General features: G+C 38.1%; 1 protein-coding gene across 1 annotated transcript in view; it reads left to right on the top strand.

The window, feature by feature from the left end:
• The window catches only part of SEMA6D (semaphorin 6D), an 809,515-nt gene that overhangs the window by 257,744 nt on the left and 525,504 nt on the right, over positions 1–26,267 (top strand). Inside the window, exon 2 of the mRNA XM_043985488.1 lies at positions 18,131–18,211. The gene's annotated coding sequence lies outside the window, so the exon portion shown is untranslated. The remainder of the gene's footprint in view (positions 1–18,130; positions 18,212–26,267) is intronic.

Raw genomic sequence — 26,267 nt, 5'->3', positions numbered from 1 at the left:
ATTAGAAGGAAAAAAAAAAGCAGAACCAGAGAAATGGCGTATATGCTAGCTGACTTTATGAGAGTTAAAGTGAATATCTGGACCAAAGAAAGCTAATGAAAATTTAGAGGGAGTGTTTGACAAGTTATAGATATTTTATGTGTTAAAATTACCTTAGCCAATTGTAAACTTTTATAATCTTAATTGGTCTTTCCCAATGTTTTCATTTATGACAAATCCCCAGTGATAAATAAGAAATATAATGGGCAGATCACATAAGTTAATATCCCCTGTAGTCTTTCACCTTGGGTACACTGGGGCCGGTTTCAAACCCCATTTTGGATTGTTTCATTTTTGTCACAGTGTACCCAGCACCTAGCACAATGCTCAGCATATAGTAGGTTCTTGTTGAATGGTAGGTCCTTACTGATAGGCGGATTGGGAGAAATCAATTAACTTAATTAACTACAGAGGAAGGAATCCAGAATAAAGAGAGGTTGGAAAATTATGTCATATGGGGAATAATATATTTGGAGAAACTAGGCTTGTTAAGCCTAAGGAAGAGAGAGGATTTAGGAAGGATATGATAGTTGGGTTCACATAATTAAAAAAAAAAACCCACTAATACAAATTTACTCTGTATTGCCCTAAAGGTAAAAAAAAAGCAAGAGGTAAAAGATACTTGGGGATAATTTAGAGTTATTACTCCAAAATAGCACAAGTTGTACTAAAAAGAAAAGAGCTTCCTGTTGTTGTATTGTATGTATTTAATCAGGACTTCATCAACAGTTTTTTTATTGTTGTATGGCTGTTTCAGTTGTGTCCAACTCTTCATGATCCCCTTCTGGGGTTTTCTTGTAAGATATACTAGAGTTGTTTGCCATTTCCTTCTCCAATTCATTTTACAGATGAGAAAACGGAAGCAAAGAGGGTTAGATGACCTGACCAGGGTCACACAGCTAGCTAGTTTCTAAGGCTGGATCTGAACTGAGGTCTTCCTGACTCTAGGCCTGGCACTCTATCCACTGTGCCACCTAACTGCTCCAGTATCTTCATTCGGAAGGAGTTAAAGCACATCTACTCCTAAGATTCTAAGTGAGAAGTGATATGTCATCATAAAACTTAACTATTGTCAACTTTGATATTATTGTTACTATTAAATGAATTCCCTTTGAAAACCCTTTCACATTTTCATCAGCAATTGCAAATGGATGCACCCTATAAACATACAGGTGGAATTTCTTGTTATATTCCTGTAAGTAATTAATTAGCTTGTTTCCATACTTTCTGTTATGCTAATTAAGAAAATTCAGTGTGTAAAAGATAATTCACTCTTGACACATAAAACTTCAGCATTTTCTTAGTCCCTACTGCTTGCCATTGCAGAATTTTATAGCATAATTATGATATCATATTTCCATTATTCCAAGTGAGCCACATAAACAATTTCCAGCAGTGGTTTACCTCACTGTTTGTTGACATTTGGTTCCTCTGGAAAATTCTTCCAGTATTTTTCAATTCCTTTAAGATCATGAGAGGGAAAGAGTAAAAATAATGCCACAATGTTTTCACATATTATATCTTAGATGGCACAGTTCCTGTAAATTCTACTATCCTACTTTTTTTTGGGGGGGGGCAATGAGGGTTAAGTGACTTGCCCAGGGTCACTGTGGCCGGATTTGAACTCAGGTCCTCCTGAATCCAGGGTCAGTACTTTATCCTCTGAGCCACCTAGCTGCCCCCTCTACTATCCTACTTTTAAACACAAACACAGAAGTGTGTGCTTGTGTTACTCCATTCCATCTATGTGAGCATATGCACACATGTCCACACTTAAGGAAGGCTCTTCAGTATGTAATTTAGAATAGCCCTCATACAGACAGATCATAGCTTTACAGAAAAAAAGGACCTTAAGTGTCATGATGTCATTTTGTTAATGAGGACATTTTTGCCCTGACACTTGGACAACATCACAAACCTAGTAAGTGAGCAAGGAAAGATTTGAAAACAGTTCCTAGTACACAAAATCCAATCCTCTTTTTAATATTCTCTCTCTCACTCACTCACTTTCCCTTCCCCCTCTCTTCCAACCCCCCCCCCGTCTTTCTACATAAATACACACACACACACACACACACACACACACATATATTACACACACATAACGACATGAGTTTCTGCCTTGTGTCAATATTTTAACCCCAACTAGGGCATTTGTGCTTGGGCTAATTATTGAAGTCCAATTAAAAATGATTAAGGATCTTTCCTCTCTTAGCCAAACCTCAGGAAGTGTTCGCTTTGTTCTCACCTATTTAATCACCTTCACAAGTCATTTCCAATCTAGCTTTAGTCCCTTTGACACTTCCAAAAATAGCCTTTTAATTCTGGCCAGTAATATTATCTTTCCTTATCTCATCTGCCACCATCTTCTGCTTTATTAGATGCTATCCAAAAAAGATATCCTTTCCAACTACCTAAATTCATGGAGGTCTGGCTTTTGATATTGCATTTTCTCATTCAACCAAATGCTTTTTGTTAGTTATTTGCAGTGAATGGAATTCTGAGGGCCAAGGGAGGGGTCCCTGGAATTCCAAGGAAGCAGTGTCTATAATATAAAATGAAGGGGAAAATTGAATTAATTAAATTAATTAAAAATGAAAGGAAGAGACTAAAGTTGGCACAATAACTCTAATAATAATCTTCAAAATGACAAAATCCCTTTTCCTCCAGCAAGTACTCCAATACTTCCTCTAGCAAACATTAGCATTACTACACCATCCTGCATTCCTTAGGCCAGAACACAAAGAAAAGCCTGCTACTAAGGAGAATTTTGAAGGGGGCATGGTTCAAGAGAGACAAAAGAGTCCACTTCACAGGTTTGGCCTGAGAGGTAAGAAGAAATAAATTTGCTCATTCATTTATTCATCCAATCTATGAAGAAACATTTATTAAGTACCTCTATAAGCAAGACACAGTTCTTGGTATTCTTGGGTAAACAAAGCTATATTCTACCAAAGACAGTCCTTGATCTCAGGGAATTTATAAAATTGGATTCTTTTACAAAATCTGGTTTCTTTAGCAGATCCTGTGTGTTTTAAGAAAGCTACAGAACCTTATATATTATGTTCAGATGGTTATTAGTCGATATGAATTTTCTGATGCCATTCTTCATTCTTTGTCCTTTGTCACAGCCACCTTCTTCCTCCCCTCCACTTCAGCCTCTTTCTTTCATTGGAGAGTTCCTCTTGGAACCTACATTTTGAGGAAAGAACCAGACCAGCCATCCTTCATTCTCTGGACTTTGCTGCCATTATCCCACTTGTATCTCCTCTCCCTACCCTACCCTCATCCAGTTTTTCATTTCTCTTGTATATTTTATCTTCCCCTCAAAAGCTAAACTTCTTGTTAACTTCTTGCTTCTTCTCATAAGCTCCTTGAGGGCAGGGACATTTTTTTTCTTTTTTCTTTGTATTTATAACCCTTCACTTAGCACAGTGCCTGACACAATATCTTAAATTCTTGTTGACTTGAGGTCATGCTGAAGGAGGCCAGAGTTCCACCTGTAGTTTCTCCCACACTCATTAATGTTCCTCATGGTGTCTTTTCCCTATATATTCTCTGGCCCTTACAGAAACCTGTTCTTTCTGTCTGTCTGTCTTTCTGTTACACCATCTTTTATGTATCTCTGTCTATTTGTCTGTATTCCTCCCTCCTATACTGTTACTGTATCCTATACAACCAATCACCAGTATTTTGGAAAAAAGATTAAGATGATCAAATGTTGCATTTTTAATGGTATGATCCTAGATAAATAAGTTTCATCATACTATCGGAAATTTATTTTTTCTCTCTCCATATCTCTAGCTCTCTTTTGTCTTTCTGTGTCTCTTTTGTCTCTGTGTCTGTATGTGTCTCTTGTCTCTCTGTCTCTCTGTCTGTCTCTCTGTCTCTCTGTCTGTCTGTCTCTCTCCCCCATGCTGTGCCTGTATCCTATAGGACCAATCACCAGTACTTGAAAAGGAGAATTAAAATGATCAAATGTTGGGTTTTTAATAGTTTGTGCCAGGACAAATAAGTTTCATTATACTAATGGAAAATTTATTTTTTTTCTCTCTGTCTCTCTGTAGTTCTGTCTCTGAAGTTCTGTTTCTGTCTATGCCTCTCTTTGTCTCAGTATCTGCTTCTGTCTGTTTGTCTCTTTCTGTGTGTCTCTCTATCTGTCTCCTCCCTCTCTCTGTTTCTGTCTTGTCTCCTCTGTCTGTCTGTCTGTCTGTCTCTCTCTGTCGCTCTCTGTTTCTCTGTCTCTCTGTCTGTCTCTGTCTCTTTGTCTCTCTCTGTCTCTGTCTCTCTCCCTCTTTGCCCCCATTTCCCACATGCATTACATTTATAGGACTTCTCTTCCCAATGAATCAGCTAAACTCAACTTCTATAAGATTATGAGGAAGAGTTCCTCAAGGAGGCATTGATAGCATCATTCATGTATAATTAGTAAAAAGAAAAGATAAGAAAGTCTTTCTTTGTGCAGAGTTAATGCAGAACCTTCCTTTCAATTACTTGTGCAACTGTTCCTCAATAAACTTATAAATATAAAAACCAAGTCTACAGACACCCTCATCCCCATAACTGCCCTGCATCCTGTAGGACCAATTACCAGTACTGAGAGGGGAGAAATAAAATGATTAGATATTGGCATTGTTGGGGTTTTTTAATTAATTTTGGCCAGGATAAATAAGCTTTCTGCAGAAATACTAATCATGCCACAGGCAAACTTATTTTTTTCTCAAGCAAGACCCTACTCTTAGATATCTCCTAGTACTGCCGCTCATATACCTCTGAACCCCCAACATAAGTTTGTAAGTTCTTGCTCACCCTTGGGTCACATTCAGATGAGAACATTGGGAAAGCAAAAATGTGGTGGCTAGTTACAACAGTAAAAATAAACCTGTAAAAGCACTCAAATTGCTTCAAAGGACTGAGATAGTAATGAGTCATAAGATCTTAGATCTGGAGCTGGAAAGGATCTTAGAGGCAGGGACTTCACCTAGCACATCAATAGGGGACTTGGGCATGAACCCAAGAAGTGTGGAATCAGTCAGTGGGATTCCATTCATATTCCCACTCTTGTCTACAATCAATAGTCATGAGGTTAGTGTCCAACAAAACCACATCTACCCTTCACCTATTATACTTCTCCCACGGTTATACAAACTCCCAGACTCCTCCTATTTTCTCAGTCAAGTGAAGATGCTTATTGGTCAATATGAGTTTTCTGATGCCATCCTTCATTCTTGAGCAATTTGCTTAAGGTTACATGGGTAGTGTCAGAGATGAAATTTAAACCCAAGTCTTTTGACCTCAGAGCCAATGTTCATTCTGTTATTACTGTGTTGCCCACCAAGGAAAGATTTAACTAAAAACTACTCTAGGAAAGGGGCTATAAAGTTTGGGGGAGTTTTCCCTGTGGTGCTGAAAAAGAGTTCCACGGATTCTTGCTAACAACAAAATAAGCCCTAGTCCATTGAATGGTACATGGACTTTTTGTTTTTTGCCATACACTACTCTTCTGACTGGCATAATTCACCCGCATAGCTGGGCACCTCAACTAAACACTGCAGTGCAGCTCATATTTCATTGTCATTTTTGTCTACATTGCATCTTTCTCTCATTCATTCTTTATAGCACAGGGTGTCATCTAGAAGTGTTCTGTGGCTTGCATAAATGAGTTTCAAATCTCTGTGCTTTCAAGTGGGCTAAAAAAAAAAACCCAAACCAGACAGAACCTGGCATATGGTATATCCAAAGTGTGAAAAGAACATTATGCATATATATGCACACACACACAAATTCACTTTCAGTGTACTTACCACATTTTTCTCTCACTCATAAGTGCCATATTTAAGAAGAGCTCAGGAGCTTGACTATAGGAAAGGAAATTGCTTTTAGCATTTTCTTGTTCTCAGCCCCTGAAAGACATTATAAGAAAGTTACACTGAGTGGAAATCTTATATCTTATACTCAGCTGTATATATGTCACAGGTAAATATCCACATCTATACAAACATGTTTGTTGGTTTTTTGGATTGTGTGTGTTTGTGTGCGTGTGCGTGTGAGTGTGCGTGTGTGTGTGCACATGCGCATGTGTGTGTGTGTGTGTGTGTCTGTTGTTTTGTTCTGTTTTGGTGGGGCAATGAGGGTTAAGTAACTTGCCCGGGGTCACACAGCTAGTAAGTGTCAAGTGTCTGAGACTGAATTTGAACTCAACTCCTCCTGAATCCAGGGCCTGTGCTTTATCCACTGCACCACCTAGCTGCCCCCAACAAACACATTTTAAAAGAAGAAATGCCTACTATTTCTATCCCAGGTGCCTCATATATTTCCTGGTACACAGTAGATGTTTAATAAATATTTCTTTATTGATTGATTCAGGACCCAGGTCAGGTGCCACCTTCTAGAAAGTGACTTCTATATCCTCATATTACTTATAGTATTTCTTCTAGATCTCTGTGTTCTAATCATATTCTACATTGAAGTATTGTCTTAAAATGTTTGTATCAACATCTTTTGTTTTTTCTTTTTAAATGTTACTATAATTCCTCCCAGTATCTGTATTCCTTCCTCCAGAGAGATATCCTGTATGACAAAAAATATTAAAAAGAAAAATTTTAAAAACTGGTTGATATTTTGAAAAAGTCTGAAAATATGTGTAATATACAATACCTATAGACCTCCACCTCTGCAAAAGGGTGGGTGGGAGGTAGATTCTAATACATACGAGCATGCATATACATATATACATATATGCATATATATTATTTATGTATACATACATACACATATACATACACATGTGTGGCAGTCAAGGTTATTACTTGTCCAGGGTCATATAACTAGTAACTCTCTGAAGCCAGATTTGAACTCAGGTGCTCCTGGCTCCAGGGCTGATGCTCTATTCACTGTACCACATAACTGCCTATAATATTTTTCTATATGTTTTTTCTTTATAATTTTGTAGCATTCACCTTTTATTTGTGTATGTGTTTGTGTGTGATGTTTCTTTCCATTTACATTATTATAATCATATATTATTTTCTTGACTACTTCAATTAATCAGTTCATGTAGTTATTTTCCCATGGTGCTTCATATTTATCACATTTATCATATCTTATACCACAGTAATATTCCATTACATTTGCATACAACAATTTGTTTAGGCATTCCTTAATCAGTGGCCATCTACTGTGTATTTCCAATTCCTTGCTACCACAAATGGTGCTGCTATAAATATTATGGTGTACATGGGGATTTTATTATTATCAATAGCCTCTTTTGGATATATGCATAGTAATGGAATCTGTAGGTCAAAGGATAGGAATACTTTCCTTGCATAATTGCAAAATGGTCATACCAATTCACAGCTCCATCAACAATGTACTAGTGTGCTTATCTTTTCATAATTCCTCAAATACTGACTAGTCCCATCTTTTGTCATCTTTTGCTAATTAAGAACATGTAAGATTAAAACTTTAGAGTTCTACTGATTTGTATTTCTCTTATTATTTGTGACGGAGCATTCTTTCATATGATTGTTAATAGACAAGATTCTTCTTTTGAGAACTGTTCATATTCTTTGACCATTTCTCTATTGGGGAATGGCTTCTGGTTATATTTCTATATTCTGTTTCTATTGTTGCCTCTTGGATCTTGTTATTAGTATTATATAGATGTGATGTTGACTTTTGTTGGTTTATTATGTAGCCTGAAACTTGGCTGAAATTATTCATTGCCTTAATTACTAGTTGTATTTTTTCATATTCCATAGGATTTTTAAGCAAACCATCATATCATCAGCAAATAGGGATAGTTTTATCTCCTTTTCATGTATCTTTATATCTTTAATTTCTTTCTTTTCATTGGTTTAATCCTATATTTATTTGGAAAGGCTCTACTGGATCAGTATTATGTATAATGTTTGGTTTTGGTTTTAGATAGATATTATTAAAAAGGTCTCTATGCCTACAATTTATAGAGGGTTTTTGCATAAATCGGTGTTGTACTTTATCAAAGGCTTTTCCTTCATTTATTCATATAGTAGTTTGGGATGTTTTTGACTTTGAAGTGACCAAATATGTTGATGGTTTCCTAATGCTAAACCATCCCTACATGCTTGATAAAAATCCAACTTGATCATGATGAATGATTTCTTGGATGAATCTCTGGAGTGTGACAGGATTTTATTTAAATTTTTTTAATCAATATTCATCAATGATATTGATTAACTGTTTTTCTCCTGTGTTTTATACTTCCCTGGTTTAGATATCAGTATTATCCATATTTATTTCATTAAGTGAATCTCTTAGGGAGCTTTAATTCTCAATTTTTTGAGAACAATTTGTATAAAATTGATATTAACCATTCTTTAAAGGTTTAATAGAATTCTTCCATGAATCCATCAGCACCAGGAGTTGTCTTGCTTGTTCATTTATTTGTTTTTAATTTGGTAGTTCCTGCTACATGCAAGGTTTCAAAAATAAAATGAAAAACAGCCCCCCCCCAAAAAAAAAAACCTCAAAGTATATGTATGAGCTGGATATAGAAGGTTGTGCCATGAGACAATTAGAAAAGAACTAGGTCAGGTACACTTCCCAGACATGGCTGAGAGAATCCTTAACCAAATGAGACATAGAAGATATTTGTAATATAAATAAAATACAATAATAAATAATAAAATAGGACATTTTGATTACATGATATTTTAAAGGTTGTTGATGAACATCATCAAGAAAACTAAGATAAAAAGAATATAATTGGGGGAAATTTTGTATTTCATATCTCTGATAAGTACTTGATATCTAACATATAGAAAGAGTCATCATACATGTAAGACCAGGAATCATTCTCCCAGTAGATAAAAAGTCATTGGATATAAACAGGGGGCATGTAAGTGGCACAGAGGATAAAGCACTGGCCTTGGATTCAGGAAGACCTGACTTCAAATCCAGCCTCAGACACTTGATACTTACTAGCTGTGTGACCCTGTGCAAGTCATTTAACCCTCATTGCCCCACAAAAAAATGGATATAAACAAATGGTTCTCAAAAGAAAATTTGCAAACTAAAAAGCACTGAATTACAGGGTGCTCCAGAATAATATTAATAGTTCAGTATTTTATTAAGTTCCAGTTACATATAAAAATAGTTTTCAACATTTGCTTTCATAGGATTTTTAGTTCCAATATTTTCTCCTATCCTCCCTTCCCTCCCTCCTTCCCAAACAGAAAGCAATATAATATATATTATATATATGCAATCACATTAAACATATTTCTGCATTAGTCATATTGTGAAAGAAGAGTCAGAGCACAAGGTGAAAAACTCAAAAGAGAAGGGAAAAAACAGCCCAAAATTAGAAACTGTGTGGTTCAATCTGCATTCATAAACCACAGTTCTTTTTTCTGGATGTTGAGAACATTTTCTATTATAAAGTTCTTTGAAATTGTTTTGGACCATTACATTGCTAAAATGAGCCAAGTCCATAACCATTTTTCATCACACAATATTGCTGTTACTTTATACAATGTTCTCCTGCTTCTGCTCTTCTCAGTTAATATCAGTTCATGTAAGTCTTTCTAGGTTTCTCTGAACTCTTCCTGCTCATCATTACTTTTCACACTGATATTTTAAAACTTTCTATTCTAAGTTTTCTTCATCCCTCCCTCCTTCCCCTTCCCTATGAAATCCAGCAATTCAATATAAGTCATACAAGTTCAGTTATGCAAAACATCTCATTAGTCAGGTTGTGAAAGAAAATCGACAAAATACCTTATGAAAGAGGAGCTAACAAATAAAATTTTACTTTAATCTGTATTCAGATACCATCAGTTCTTTCTCTGTTGATATTTTTCATTTTTCATATGCCTTTCTGATATCATCCTGCTCATCATGTCTTTCACAGTGACTAATTCTAACTGTAGTACCTTCCATCTTATTCCCTCCCCTTGATATTTACTCTATTTTCTATCTTCCTTCACCCCATCATTCCTTGAAAATGTTTTGCTTTTTACTGCCCCCACCCCAATCTGCCCTCACTTCCTTTGACTCTCCCCGCTTAACTCTTTCCAGTCCCATTTTCCCTCAGGGAAAAATATATTACTATACCCACTTGTATGTGCATGTTATTCCCTCTTTGAGCCAATTCTGATGAGAGTAAGGCTCACTCATTCCCACCCTCCTTCCCCATTTTCTCCTCCACTTTATAAGCTTTTTCTTATTTCTTTTGTGTGAGCTACTTTTCCCCAGTCCACCTCTCCCTTTCCCTTTCTTCCAGTGCATTCCTATTACCCCTTAACTTTATTTTCAAGATGTTATCATGGGTGAGCTAGGTGACACAGTGGACAAAACACCATCCCTGGACCCAGGAGGCTCCTAGCCCAAATACAGACCCAGATATAAGATACCCCACACTATCTGCCCCACAAAACCCAAGGATAAACAAAACATAAATGCTTTACAGATATCATCCCTTCATATTCAATTCACACCTGTGCCCTCTGTCTGAGGGTATTCTTTTCAGCTGCCCTAATACTTAGAAAGATCTTATGAGTTAGAAGTATTATCTTTGGGGGCAGTTAGATGATGCTGTGGTTAATGCGCTGGCCGTGGATTCAGGAGTACCTGAGTTCAAATCTGGCCTCAGACACTTGACACTTACTAGCTGTGTGACCCTGGGCAAGTCATTTAACCCCCATTGCCCTGCAAAAAGAAAAAAAGTATTATCTTCTCATGTAAGAATGTAAATAGTTTATTCTTTTAGTATCCCTCATGATTTCTTTTTCCTGTTTACCATTTTATGCTTCTCTGGGGTCTTGTATTTGAAAGTCAAATTTTCTATTCAGTTGAGGTCTTTTCATCACAAATGCCTGAAAGGCCTCTTTTTGATTGAAGTCCCATTTTTTTACCCTGAAAGATTGTACTCAGTTTTACTGGGTAGGTGATTTTTGACTGTGGTCCCAGTTCCTTTGCCCTCTGGATTATCACATTCCATGCCCTCTGGTCCTTTAATGTAGCTGCTCCTAGATCTTGTATTATCTTTACTGTAGCTCCACAGTATGTGAATACATTTTTCTGGATGCTTGCAATACTTTTTCCTTGACCTGGGATCTCTGGAATTTGGTTATAATATTCTTTGAAGTTTTCCTTTTGGGATCTCTTTCTAGAGGTGATCAGTGGATTCTCTCAATTTCTATTTTACCTTCTGCTTCTAGAATATCAGGGCAATTTTCCCTTATAATTTCTTGGAAGATGATGTCTAAACTCTTATTTTGTTTATGGCTTTCAGGTAGTCCAATGATTTTCAAATCATCTCTCCTGGATCTATTTTCTAGGTTTTTCCAAGGATATATTTCATATTGCCCTCTATTTTTTTATCCACTTGGATTTGCTTTACTGTGTCTTGGTTTCTCATAAAGTCACTAGCTTCCATTTGTTCAATCCTAATACTTAGGCAATTATTTTCTTCAGAGAACTTTTGTATCTCCTTTCCCATTTGACTTTTCAAGCTGTTGACTTTTTTCTCATGACTCTTCTGTATCTCTCTCATTTCTTTCGCCATTCTTTCCTCCATTTCTCTAAATCTTCCTTCTATCTCTCCTACTTTCTCTTTAAAGTCTCTTTTGAGTGCTTCCATGGCTTAAAACCAATTCATATTTTTCCTGGAAGCTGTGCGTGTTGGAGCTTTGACTTTGTTATTATGTGCTTCTGAGGGTGTATTCTGGTCTACCCCTCCCCCAAAGAAGCTGTCTATTGTCTGCTGTATTCTTTGCCTACTCATCTCAACCTAGAATCTGATGTCTGATTGAAATCTGATTCACTATGGTTGGAAGCTTGGTGTGTCTGTGCCCCTCCCCCACTGGGCTGCCACCACTTGATTCAGCCCTTTGGTTCAGAACCAGGGTGCTTCACCCCAACTCCAGTAGAGACCACAGCCACTTTATCTCGGCCAACTGTCGAACCCCCTCACAAGTCTGCCAGCCAAGCCTCAGAAAAAGCTGCTGGCGCTGAAGACTCTGAGGTGCTGGAAGAACAGTCTGTTCTTGGCTGGGTCCAGACTGCACATTGAACTCCTCTCTCAGACCAATCAGCAGGTGATCCCAGTTGCCATTTTTGGCTAGAAAATGGAAAATAGCCTCACTCTGTTCTTATATAAGTTAGGCTGCTCTGGGTTTTGTTTTTGTTTTTGTTTTTTATGGCATTATTTAGAGTTAGTGGATGGATTTATTGGGAGCTTGCAGGAGTCACAGCCTCTCCTCCCCGATCTTGCCTCCACCTCCAGATTAATATTAAAAAGAAATTCAGGGGCAGCTGGGTGGCTCAGTGGATAAAGCACCAGCCCTGGATTCAAGAGGACCTGACTTCAAATCCAGCCTCAAACACTTGATACTTACTAGCTGTGTGACCCTGGGCAAGTCACTTAACCCTCATTGCCCTGCAAAAAAACAAAAACAAAAACAAAAACAAAACATTATTATGGGGGCAGCTAGGTGGCACAGTGGATAGAGCACTGGCCCTAGATTCAGGAGTACCGGAGTTCAGGTCTGGCCTCAGACACTTGGCACTTGCTAGCTGTGTGACCGTGGGCAAGTCTCTTAACTCCCATTGCCCCCCCACACACACACAAAAAGCAAAAAGAAAAGAGAAAAAGAAATTCAAATCAAAACACTTCTTAGGTTTTACCTCATCACCAGTGAATTGAAATAGATAACAAAAGGTGGAAATAGTTAATGCCAGTGGTACAATGAAAAGATAGGCACACCAATACACTGCTAGAGGAACTGTGGAAAAAGTTCAACTATTCTGGAAAGCAATGTGGAATTGTGATAAAATGGAGATTAAAATGTTCATTGCCTTCATCTCAAAGATCTTATAACTAGGCATATATACCAGGAAGAGCAGAGATATAAATAAATGTCCCATATATACCAAAATATTCAAGCAACACTTTTGTGGTAGCAAAAAACTTTGAAGTAAATTGGAAACTCATTGATTGTGGAGTGACTAACCAAAATGGAGTACTTGAATATTATTATAACATAAGAAACAATGAACATGAAGAATTCGGAAAAATATGGAAAGACTCAGATGAACCATTCCATGGTAAAGTAAGAAGAATTTGGAAAATAGTATCCTCAGCAGCTACAAGTTAAATAGAACTATAAACCCAAACTGAAAATGTTGATTTATAATGAACAATTATGACCCAGAGAAGAGTTGAGAAAATGCACTTCCTGGGGCAGATAGGTGGCGCAGTAGATAAAGCAGCAGCCCTGGAATCAGGAGGACCTGAGTTCAAATTTGGCCTAAGACACTTGACACTTACTAGCTGTGTGACCCTGGACAAGTCACTTAACCCATTGCCCTTCCCCCCCCAAAAAAAAAACGTTAAAAAATGTGGAGCATTGTATATATTGTCTGATGAAATCAATATGTCCTTTGATTTTGTTAACTTTTTTTTAACATCTTTCTTTCTAAATCATTGTTACAAGAGATGACTCTTTGGAAAGGAGGAATCTATTCAGAAATTAATGTGATCAAACAGCAAATGGCATTGATATTTTTTTTACTGAGAATTAAAAAAAAAAAAACTTCAAGAAAAACCCATCCTTGGCTTCAAGGACCTAACAATTGCAGAGTTACTAAAACAACATGTAAACTTTAGTTAAGTCGAAAGAAGAGGATGCGAAAGGGCACTGGCAACTTTTAGGCCCAGAAAATTTTTCCCATAGCAAGTAGCTCCTGCTCTCAGACTGGAAGGACAGTAAGGATTCCAAGAAGTGAAGATAAGGAGAAAGCCTAATCACTAATATTGGATTACTCATACCTCTTCGCTACTCATACTTCATCAGTACTCTCAGTTGCTTCTGCTCCTCTGATTGGAGGGTGGAGAACTAATGTTGGATTCTTTCTCACACATATAAGTGCATATGCACATAGAATATACATACATGTGTGTACACATATACAGGCATAAACAGATGAGGAAGACAGAATCAGGGCTATGCTGGTAAATGTTTAACAACCAGCTCTCTAAAAGAAAAATATAATGTATGACACACTTTCATGTTTAATATGCATTGTTGACATTTTTCCATTATTTTCTTAAGTCTAGAAGATCAATGAAACAACAAATTGAACCTTACTTTGTAGCATTTGTCAATTTCTGAGGTATAAATGCTCACACCAAAATTTAATAATTAGCTTTTGGGAAACCTGTAGAAGCTGCCTCTAACATATACCTAGATGGAATACTAACTTTGAGGAACTAAAAGTAGATTTGTTTTACTGGAATGTACAGTGCATGAAAGGGTATAGTGTGACATAAATTTGAAAAGGTAGATCAGAGCCAGATTTTGGAGAGTTTTACTGTAAATACCAATGTATGGATATTGTATTTTATGCTGGACTCAATAGGCACCAAAATTCAACATATTTTCAAACACAGGGGTCCGTGTCAGATTCCCACTTGTCATGGTGCCAAGTTTCCCCGGGGAAGATTCTACTATACACAAGGGAATCCTTTCCATAAGATAACATATAGGTGGAGAACGTGTTGCCATTCCCTATGAAACAGTATGATATACATTTATTAAGCACCTACTATGTGTCAGGTATAGTGTTTATGTTCCGGTAGATATAAATAAGAAAAAGAAAGACAGCACTTCCTTCAAGGAGATTACAATGGGTAGAAAGTAATACACAAAACAAAGCTAAGAGGGGGAGGGGTGCCAGCATAGGGTACTTGTTCAGGAAAAGGCAGGGCATGAGGATGATGTTGGTAACCTCTAAGCCAAGTAGAGCATCTGCTAGCTAATGAATGAGATGGCTGGGATTTTGAACCTGCTATAAAGAGAGGGTGTGAGAGGAGGGTTTTGTCTTTGTTTTTGTTTGGTTTGGTTTGGTTTTTGTTCCACCCTCCAATCAGAGGAACAGAAGCAACTGAGACTACTGATCAGGTATGAGTAGCGAAACTGAAGCAATTTCCATGATGATGTTTCCTGGGCTGGGCATGATGAACATGACCATGGAGTTAAAACCAAACATAGCAGCTGGTAGTATATGAATGTTCCCTATTAACTCAAATCTTTTCTATCAGTCAACAACTATTTATTAAGCACTTACTTTGTATCAGTCACTGTGCTAAAGGTTGCACAGCCTCATTTGCTGTCTGAACATAGGGAAGGGGCAAAGAGAAGTGTATTTAAAAGGGCACTGGAAAAGGATTCCTCTAATGAAAGGGCCCAGAACCTGTCATTGGGGAGTTCATTTTGCAGCTTACAGAAAAACTTCTCTTTGGCAGCTGTACAGTTCAGCATACAGCTGTGACTATGGGCTCGACTTTCTCCAAAAGTGGTTGGGCATATGCTGACTCCAGAGGAGAATCTGGGAGGTAAGCCCACTGATGCTCTTCCCTTTTCTACTGCTCCAGACCATGTAACTGTGCCCTCCTATAAGAGCAGAGGATAATCTATCACAATGTTCTTTCCAAAATAGTGAATCAAAAGAGGAGCTGTGAGTCGAGCTGAAAGTTATTTGGCATGTCATTGTGTGATATTGCTCAATTAATAGATATTTATTAAGCACCTACTATGTGCTGGGTGCTGTGATAAGCACTGGTAGAGTGGAAGGAGAACAGTCTTGCTGTAAGAAGACCTGGATTTTAATTATTACACTACCAGAGATTACCTATATGACTTTAGGAAAGTCATTTAACTTCCTGTGGCTTTAGTTTCCTTATCTATAAATGAGTAAGAAGAGATGATCACCAGAATACTTTCCAGCTCTAAAATGCAATGGTTTCTACTACAGAATTACTTATGCTTTATAGAAAAAAATCTACTAATGTATGTTGTGATTTTTTAAAAAGAAAGCCAAAGTATCCCAAAAGGGGGAAATGGTGTTTGAAGAATAAAAGCAAAAGTGATCTGCTAAGATGTCTGAAGAAGCGATTCAAGATTAACAAATTTATATGAGGAAGAATTTAATTTCGTCTATTTTGTTTTCACAATTTCAATTTTGCTGAAAGTATTTCTAGATTAGTTTCAGAACTAGAATAAATTTGAGCTTAATGTTTGCCATCTAAATAAATGCTAACTCCTGACTTGTTGATATCCTTTTTTTCTTCCAGAAAAGCTTATTAAACATGACAGCTGTTCTTCTTGTGTGTTATTACTCAAGACCAAAATCCAACTAATGTCTGCATTAGTTGGATAATCTTAATGTTATCAAGGCCTAGGTAATGTTGAAACTTCTGAGACACAGAAGGGATTTGATCATTAACTGAGCTTAAAGGTGTCAGCCACATACGTGACTAATCTGTAATAATGTTCTTTAATAATGATAATTCTCTGATAACAAGATTTCCAATTTTAAGTCTCAACATCAGCCAGAGGTTGTACTTTGTAACTTGTTTTTTGTTATGGATCCCTTTGACAGTCTGCTGAAGCTGATTCACCCTTTCTTAGAATAATATTTTTAAATTCACAAAATCAAACAGAGGATTGATTACAAAAACAATCAATTATGTTGAAACACAGTTTTCAAAATATAATGAAAAAGAAATCTTACAGACCCGAAGTTAAGAACAACTGCTTTATGGTAATGAGTATGTTGGTGTCTTAAATACAAGAAAACTATATTAAGTTCAACAAATATTTGACTGCCCCCTATTTGCAAGATTAGGTCAGGAACTATTGGGCAAAATAGAGGAGGACATGGTATCCTTGTCCCAAAAAAGATTGAATAAGTTGTCAAATTATGTAGGCTCTTACAATGGCATATGGCTCTTTCATCATATAACTATTGACACATTATAATTTTTTATATAGAAATCATAATAATTAAAAAAAATTTTGGCAAATAGTTAAAGATAAAACTTTTCTCTTTAAATTAAAAAAAAATCACAAACCTGGGGAAGTGGTACAATTCAGGAGAAAGAGTCCTAAATTTGGAGGCATAGGACAGGGGTTCACATCTTAGCTCTGGTACTTGGGTGACTTTAGGCAAGTAATTTAACCTCCCTGTACTTCTGTTTCCTTATCTGTTAAGTGAAGGGTTTGGACTAGTTGACCTCTAAGATCCTTTCCAGCTTTAGACATGATTTTCATAAAATTTTTGCTTGTATGTGTGTGTGTGCGAGTAAAATTTGTGAGAGGTAATGGTAGATTCAGAGCTAGAAGAGAGACTTTAGAACTCAGTTGTATTTCTTCTTTGTTGAAATAAGAAAACTGAGACCTGGAGAAAGTTTAAGTTACTTATCCAAGGTTACCCAAGGAAGAGATTACAGAGTTAGGAGCTTAACCCTGATCCAAAATTCAGTGGGGGAGGGGGGTATTTAGGAGGGGGTTGTTTATTTTTTGTTTGTTTATTTGGTTGGTTGGTTGGTTACCCACTATATCACATGATCCCCTTCCTAGGTTTCATGGGTCAGCCTGGATAGGGAATTAATTCATATGAACATATACATACCTACAAATACATAAACATACATACATACATGCATATATACATAAATCCCTTTGATTACTGCAGATACCATATTCTGGGACTAAACCAATGCAAAACTATGCTCCAGAAAGAGAGTCAGGCACAGTGAGTCCAGAATGAGGGACAATGCAGATAATCCATATTCTTTACCATGACATTTTGGCATCCCTGTTGGTGTGTGACCAGCCAGCCCTTGGCCTCCTTCCCATGCACCAGGGTGCTGGGCACCCCTACAGAGCTACCAATTGTGATTGTACCATTGAAGCATAGTTTTTGGTCATCTTGGATTGGTTACCTTTTTTCTCCATTGACTATATCCCTAATGTCGTTTATTAAAACTAACCATGCAGTGCACTGTTATTCCCCCTGCTTGCATTCATGAATGGACTGGTTCTCAGTATGAACAACCATGTGGAGATCAATAGTCAGGCTCATAGTTGGGACAAAAAAAAGTCAATGCTTCAGTGCACGGCATTCAACTCTGTTTAAGAGTCTTATCATTAAGGCAGCAGCAGGCATTCATAAACCAAGCTTGCTGTCTGCACTGGACAAGCATGATTAAAATAATCATCCATCAGACTCTGTCTTATAAATGTTTTCCTCTGACTTTTGGCAGGATCTCCAACCCGAGCATATGCCAGCTTAGATGGGAATACTGATGCCAGCAATTTAAGGATTTTTGCCTCTGTCTGCACTGGTGAGTAAGATCTGGAGATGTGGCAAGGAGAGCATTAAACTATTCCTGTCATTGGCTGTATTGCACTAAAGGGGAACTTCTAGAAGGGAGAACATAATTCCCCCTTGACCACTATGAGGTCTTCTTCCAATTGCCTCATGGGCCACAGTTCACAGGACGCAGATCTACAATGTATAAACATTAAATGCTGTGTTTAGGTAATAGCTTTGAAAAATAGGAACACAAAATGAGAGTTAGAATTCTTAATTCTGCACAAGGGGAACGAAGTGTGGGGTGGGAGAGAAGATGGTTCCTTTTGTGATAATGAAACTGTTTTCTATTCAGAAGAGATCTGATTATCAGAGCATCAAGGGTCATATGATTTGGCATCCTTGGGGAAAAAAGAGAGGGGAAGAGAGAGTCTCAATTCCATAGAGGCATAACTAGACAGGCATGAAAATTAATATGAGTCCAAAGGCCCAGAACCTAAAAGAAGTCAGGCTTTGGTCAATTAAAGGTTTTAATGAGAAGGAATTAAGAATGCATGCCACTGCTGCCACTTTACCTTTACCGACCTTTGGATGCCAGCTGTCAGCAGATGCTCATCATGGTGCGCCATCACTTAATGATTTGGGCTAAGCTAACAGAAATGTTGCAGTATGCATGGCCTAAGTGTAAAATAGCCAGAAAGTCCTGCAGAAGGAGTGATTAAAATTATGCATGCCTGTTAGCTGAGATGGGCCATGTAGGTAGCCAGGCCAGATTGTTCAGACCCCACAAGTGACTTCTTCGGTACCTAAATGGTCCATCGCGGCTGACTAGAGACTTGGCTTCCGGCCCATCACAATCCATATCCTGGAACTGGATCTTCCTAACATGAGAGAATCTGATGAAAAAGTCCATCTGGTTTACTGTAGGCTAGATCAACCATATATATGTTATGGCTGGTACATCTGGTTCTCCACCATCAAGTCTGTCTGGGTAGAAAAGCTTATGGCCAAGAGAGAAGATAGTGCGTGTGTCTTCACTCATTGTGTCTGCCCATGGTTATGCTGACTCTAGATATGGCCTGTGTATCTAATTCTCCAAGGACCTATTTAGGTAATTTTGATATTAATATTTACTTTTGTAAGTGCATTGGTCTCAAAATTGCCATGCCTCTTTATCCAGTCATATTATTATACTTTACTTTTCATATAACAGTGTACGTTCTCAAAATCCATTTATGGAACAATGGGAGAGTGATTGCGAAATAGCCTGGAAGATGCATTAACTGAGCTGATACCTGGAGCTGACTACACAATTTGGTGCTTTTTTACATATGAAATCAAATGAAAGTACCCCTTATTTTTTCCTTTTTATTTGACTATCGCATCCCTATTGATAATTAAATCACTTCGCACCTCAGTGACACTTTTCATTTCATGATTTAAATGGGCTTTCCAAACACTTAAGCCTCACCATAGTTCAGTTGGATCAGTCCTAGTTTCTGATGTGTAAATTGAAGCATGGGGAATCAACTATTAGCTCACAGAGCCATTAAATCATTGCTGTAGAAAGGACTGGAAAGAAATGGGGGAAGAGCTTATCCAGATTCTCAAAAAGCAGCCCCCTATTTCTGTGAACAGAGGGAGTATGACCTGGAGAAAGAGACCCTCATTTGCCTCCAAGCATATCGTTAGAACTCCGAGGAAAGATTTCAGCCTGCAGCTCATTTCTGTTTTATCCATCCTAGTCAATGTATCCAAATTATGCTTTCATTAGCAGTCTTGGGAAAATGCCAGGTAACCCTGATAGATAGTGTTAAGACGGTTTGCATTGTTCGAGAGGGTAGGGGGAGGTTATCCTGGACGTAATACTAAGGTTATTAATTCAAGATCCAGCCGGTGTCTAGAAGTCTGCTATATATCATGGTAATGTGTCATGATGCCAACAATCAGCCAGGTTTGTTTGGGGGCATAGTTCAGAGAGATAGGGTGAGATAGGGAGATAGCAGAGAGCATGTTAGATTTGGCATTAAGAAGATTTGACTTCAAATCTTGCCTGGGATCCATATTAGCTGTATAGGAAACTTGTTTAGCTTTTCTATGTGCCAATTTGCTCATCCTTAAAACGATGTAACTGCCTGTAACATCTCCCTCACTGGGTTGTTGTGAGACTCAAGAAAATGACAATTGATAATAATGATGTATATATTTCATACTTTAAGGTTTAAAAGTGCTTTCCAAATATTATGTTTTGTTATTCCCACAACAACCCATTTTACTGATGAGAAAACTGAGGCAGACAGCAATCAAGTAACTGGCCCAAGATCACTATCCGAGGCCAGATTTGAACTTGAGTCTTTCTTGACTCGTGGCTAAGTGCTCTATCCACTGGGCCACCTAACTGGGCTTAGGAAATCACCCATGGAGAGCATTTTGAAAACATGAACTCACTCTATGAATGTCAATTATCATAATATAAGAAATAGAACCAGGCTGGCAGTTAGGAAAACCTGAATTAGACTGTCCTATTTACACTTAGTTGTAATGTAACCACAAGAAAGTCCTTTAACTTCCCTGAGCCTCAGTTTTCTTATCTGTAAAGTGGATATAATAACCTTACCTAGGACTGCTGTGAAACTCAAAGGAAATGGTACATATAAATGAAACATTTAAATTGATATGGGAATTTCAGTTATTGTCATAGGAGAAAGAACACTAGCCTTGGGTGGGGGGAGAGGAGAAAGAGGAGAATTTGGTTCTTCTAATCCAGGCTCTACTGCTAATTAATTATTCCTATGAAGTGATTTACTACCTCATCTGTAAATTAGGGTAATAATACCTATTGTCTAACTATATCATGGGACTGATGTGAGGATAGAATAGATAAGAGGAGTGAATGCAATTTGAAAATATCTGCCAATGTGAGGCATGATTACAAAAACAAAAATCCAGAGAAACATTTAAATACAAAAAACCTACAGAGTGAACTAAAGATAGAGGTGTAATCCAGGGAGGAAAAGGAATAGGTTTGGGTTTGTTTTATTTTTTGCTTATTTTTGTTGTTGTTTTGTTTTTTGGTTTATTTTTGAGGGTGGATGGGTGGGCGGTGGGGATGGGGGTTGTTGTTAGACAGAGAAAAAGCAAAGTATTCTCACCCTCCCTAGGGGTGAGGTCCAAGACTTGCATAGTAAAGTTGTGATTCTGAAAGGGAATACTGATCCTTCAATATTGGAGGTCAACCATTCAGAGAAGTCATTTCAGGAAAGGACCCTTTGTGGACTGATGTGTCCTCATAGAGAGGGGAAACTTCCAGGGAACCTAAATCCTGATCCATCCAGTTAATCTCATTATATATGGAAAATACCATAAACCCATTGAGAACATTGTTCCTAATCTACTACTTAAAAACTTTCTACATGTAAACTGGTAGGGCCATAACTGGTTCACAAACTAAAACTAGGACAAATCTGATTGGGAAGGGAGATGAGGAGGCCTTGTGCAGAGGACAGTTAGCTCCCCTGTGGGTGAAGTGGTCAGAATCCAGAGAGTTCATCCCCCAGGCCTGAAACGGTACTCCCCAGGAGCAAGGGTCTGGGGGTAGTGGCCAGGGGCAGTCCAATAGGAGGCACCAGGTTATTTTTAAGTGAAGCATAGGACAGAGGTGGCCTGGAGGAGGAATATGCTCTCTGCCAGAAAGGTAGCATACCACCCAGAGATTGACACCTTAGCACAAACCTCCCTCAGCCCCTTGCTAGCGAAGGCTTTGGTAACCGGGTAAGTTCTTACTCAGGGCAGGTCTCAGTGTTTTACATACAAGTGGTTTGGAAAGAAAGGTGATTGAGCAGTGAACTAGTGGAAGAGAATTCTACGACAGTAAGTAACCCTGAAAAGACCCATTTGGAAGGATAGACACGAAGCCAGAAAAAGGCCCCTGGAGAGAAGAGCCCCAACACAAATTGGGCCTTCTCTGGCTTCCCCTGGGCCTTTTCAGATTCAGTCACTGTGCTGAAGGAGATTTTCTGCTCATCTTCCTGTCCCCTCATCCTCCCTTGTCTCCTTTCTTCTCTCCTTCACACCTGAGAAAGTCCTTTTGTTGTTTACAATTCATGGTGTGTTTTTTTTAAGCTATTGACCCACAGCTCTCTGCTACCATAAATCCTGCTTTAAACTATTTGATCCACAAGACAAATACACCCCCACAGCCCAGAGTTCACTCTCTGACTCCGTTTCATTACAAACCATGTAGACAATCAATATGGAGTAAGGGAAAATGTCTTGGGTCAAAAAGCACAGTATGCTTGAATACACTGGACTTTTGTAGACAAAGTCCCGATTGTCTACAGGACCCATTGGTCAGATTGCCTCTGAATGTAAAGCTGTGATACAGAAATAAGTGACCTAGCTGATAAGCAGGAATTGCAATACCTGGACACAACAGAAAACATCCTGAAAGACTTGGGTCCAAGGGGTTGACATTATAAGGAATCATGGATAGTGCATAATGAATGGAATAAAGTTAGATTACCAAATGAAGATAAGGAGGAGAAGAGTGCATTTAGATAATGGGTCATAAAGATATCATGTGAGTCAAAGGATGGCAGTGGCCAATTTACTGACATGAAAAAACTAAAAGAAATATCCCTTCTGTGTTATTGTATTCCTTAGCTGCTAGGGACCTGGGCTCGTATGGGTGTTTTTTTGCACCATTTTGTTCACAACAAAGAAATCATTCCACTTCCTGCCATTTCCATACTATGCTGCCTGCACTGTGGTCATTCTCTTCATCTCTCTCCTACCAGAACCAGATTGTGCTCCTGGGACTCTGGGGTCTAAGAAGGGAACTTTTCTTCATCTTTCATAGAACTAAGACATGACTTTTCCTGACCATTTCCAAGACATGACACAATATTTGTGACCCTATGCACCCCCACCTCAGGATTTACTTTATGCACTGTCTTCTATTAGATATGACCTCCTTGAAGTTAGGACCTTTTGGGGGTTTTGCATTTGTATTTCCACCATTTAACACAGTGCCTGGCATTTAATGAATGCTTTTTTCATTCATTTATACACCTCTTTGATCTTTAAGTCAGACAGTTGGCCTGCAGAAGTTGGCCACCACCAGAACAGGTCAGCTTTATATAAATGTAATACCTAAGATGTACCTTCACCCAGGACAACTGTCACTGGCTGTACCGACCTCTTCTGTGGCCAGTAAGGTATCTTAGAATCCTCTGAGCAGAGAGGGGACCTTAGCATCAGTGCACAGCATACAGAGGGGAGCTGGAGGTGGGCAGGAGGGCAGTTGTATAATAAGTACAGGGACAGTTTGTCCCAGAGGTAGTCTACTGGTACCACTGTAGTCATTGGAGAGAACCAAATGGACACCCCAGAAAGAAATGCCATGATGATAGGACTGGGAGATACGGTCAAGAAAGGGATGGACACTGGACCATTGCAGGAAGAAAGCACCCCCTCTAGTACAACACAATGTAAAACCTACAAAAGTTAGGGCTGATCTGGTGGAAAAGGAAAAGGATTTGTTCTGCTTCTTCCCAAAGGACAGAATTAGGAGCAGTGGGTAAAAGGCAAATTTAAACTTGATCTAAGGACAAAACCACTAACATTTAGAGCCAGTCAAAAGTGGAATGAACTCTCTTCAGAGGCTCTCAATACAGAGTGGCTGAGCAGAGCTTTAGTCATCTGTGTATGGGTTAGAATCAATGGCCACTGAGCTTGTGTTGGACAAAAGAAGGTTGTGACAAGGTTTAGCCTCCTAACTGACCTCTAGTTAAACATTTTAGGGAACTACACAGACAATCACAAAGGGCTTCAACTCGATCAGAATCGGAGAAAGATCTTTGCAGTGGAAGCCTTTGGCCGGGGAATCTTAACTCCTCTTGAGAATGGCATTTTCCCTTCCTCTCACCTGTCATTATCTTATACTTTGAGGATGGTCAAAGCAATACATGACTAAAAACAAGGCTCAGACCACAGGCTTATCTCCTGCAGTCCCATCTATCATTCAGAGATTTGGGGTGCAATAAAGTCAAAACTGAATTTGCTTATCTTATTATCAAGTTTTGCATCTGACAAAATGTCACTAGAATGTGGTGACTTTGGGAAAATTGAACAGATTGAGAACTTTTGATGAAAGGCAATCTTTTCATCTGGGGAAGGAGCCTACTGAATTTGGGAAGGGAGGAGACATTGTTTTAAATAAAAAGATGCTTCTGTCAGAGGTCCATGAAAAAACTAATTAAATGTTTAATGACTTGTTCTAAAAGACCATTGTAAAAATGTATGCAACAAAATGCCTAAATTATTAGTATTTGTCTTGGGATGAACTCGGTAAGTCTGACATGCTTAGTACTGTGTGATTAAAAGATCACTGTACTCTCAGTGCTCTGCCCTTAGCGCTACCATTTATTAACTCTGAGACCTTGAGCAAGTCATTTCTCTTCTGGTGGCTCCAATTTCCTCATCGATAAAATAAGGAGATTAGACTATATGATGTTACAGGTGCCTCCCAGCTCTAATATTCTATATTTCTGCAGTGAATGTCACACTAAAGGTGAAATACATACCCCATATTGTGTCTGTCTACTTCAGCCATGACTGTGGATCCCATGACTACTGACCTGGCAGGATAGTTTTAAGGAAAACACTTTTCAAACTTCAAAGATATTTTGCATGCATGTGTATGTATATGTATATATAAATATGTGTATAAATATATACACAAAATACATGTGTATTATATATGCATATATACATATATTTATGTAAATACACATGTAGGTATATACACTGTACACACATGTACATATATATGTATGCATGTGTGTTTATATAACCATACATCTGGGTGTGTATATATCTGTATGTTGTTCAGTTGTTTCAGTTGTTTCTGACTCTTTGTGACCCCATTTGGGGTTTTCTTGACAAAAATACTGGGGTGGTTTGCCATTTCCCTCTCCAGCTTATTTTACAGATGAGAAAACTGAGGCAAACAGGGTTAAGTGACTTGACCAAGGTCACACAGGTAGTAAGGATCTGAAGCCAGACTTGGACTCAGGAAGATGAGTCTTTCTGACTCCAGATCCAGTGCTTTATCTACTGTACCATCTAGCTGCCCAATATATAGCTATATCTATAAAGAGATAGATAATAGATATACAGCTAGATATAATAATTGATAAAGTCCTGGACTTGTAGTCAGGAAGAAGGAAGAAATAAAATAAGTATTTAAATACCTATTATATGCTAGACTCTGTGCTAAGCACTTTAGAAATATTATTTAATTTGATTCTTTGCAGGGCATAGGAGCTATTATTATCCCCATTTTACATTTGGTAAAGCTGAGGCAGAAAGGGGTTAAGGAACTCACCCAGAATCATAGAGCTAGTGTCTGAGACAGGATTTGAACTCATCTTCTTGACTCCAGGCCCAGAGCTGTATTCACTAAGCCGCCTAGCTGCCCATTATATATGTATATAATTTATATGTATGTATTATAGATGTGTATATGTATATATTATATATGCATATATAATGGATAGCTATATGGTGCAGTGAATAAAATGCCAGGGCATGGAGTCAGGAAGATTAATCATGCTGAGTTCAAATCCAGCCTCAGACACTTACTAGCTAAATCACCCTGGGCAAGTCATTTAACCCCATCTGCTTCAGTTTCCTTAACTGTAAAATGAGTTGGAGAAGGAATGAAAACCACTCTAATATCTCTGACAAGAAAATCCTAAATGGGATCATAAAGAGTCAGACAGGACTGAAAAATGACCATAAACAGAATTAAATGGATGGATGGATATATATATATATATATATATATATATATATATATGTGTGTGTGTGTGTGTGTGTGTGTGTGTGTGTGTAATTATGTTTTCCCCTACTTGAGGAAGACCTGAGTTTGAATCCTGCCCCAGATGCTTACTAGTTATATGACCCTAGGCAAGTCAGTTACCCTCCCTTAGCCTCAGTTTCCTTATTGTATAATGGGGATAATAGTAGCACCTGCAGCCCAGGATCACTATGAGGGTCAAATGAGATAATATAGGTGCAAAGCA

The sequence above is a fragment of the Dromiciops gliroides genome, chromosome 2, assembly GCF_019393635.1.
Source record: "Dromiciops gliroides isolate mDroGli1 chromosome 2, mDroGli1.pri, whole genome shotgun sequence".
NCBI classification, from domain to species: Eukaryota; Metazoa; Chordata; class Mammalia; order Microbiotheria; family Microbiotheriidae; genus Dromiciops; species Dromiciops gliroides.
This window is presented reverse-complemented; position numbering and strand designations above follow the sequence as displayed.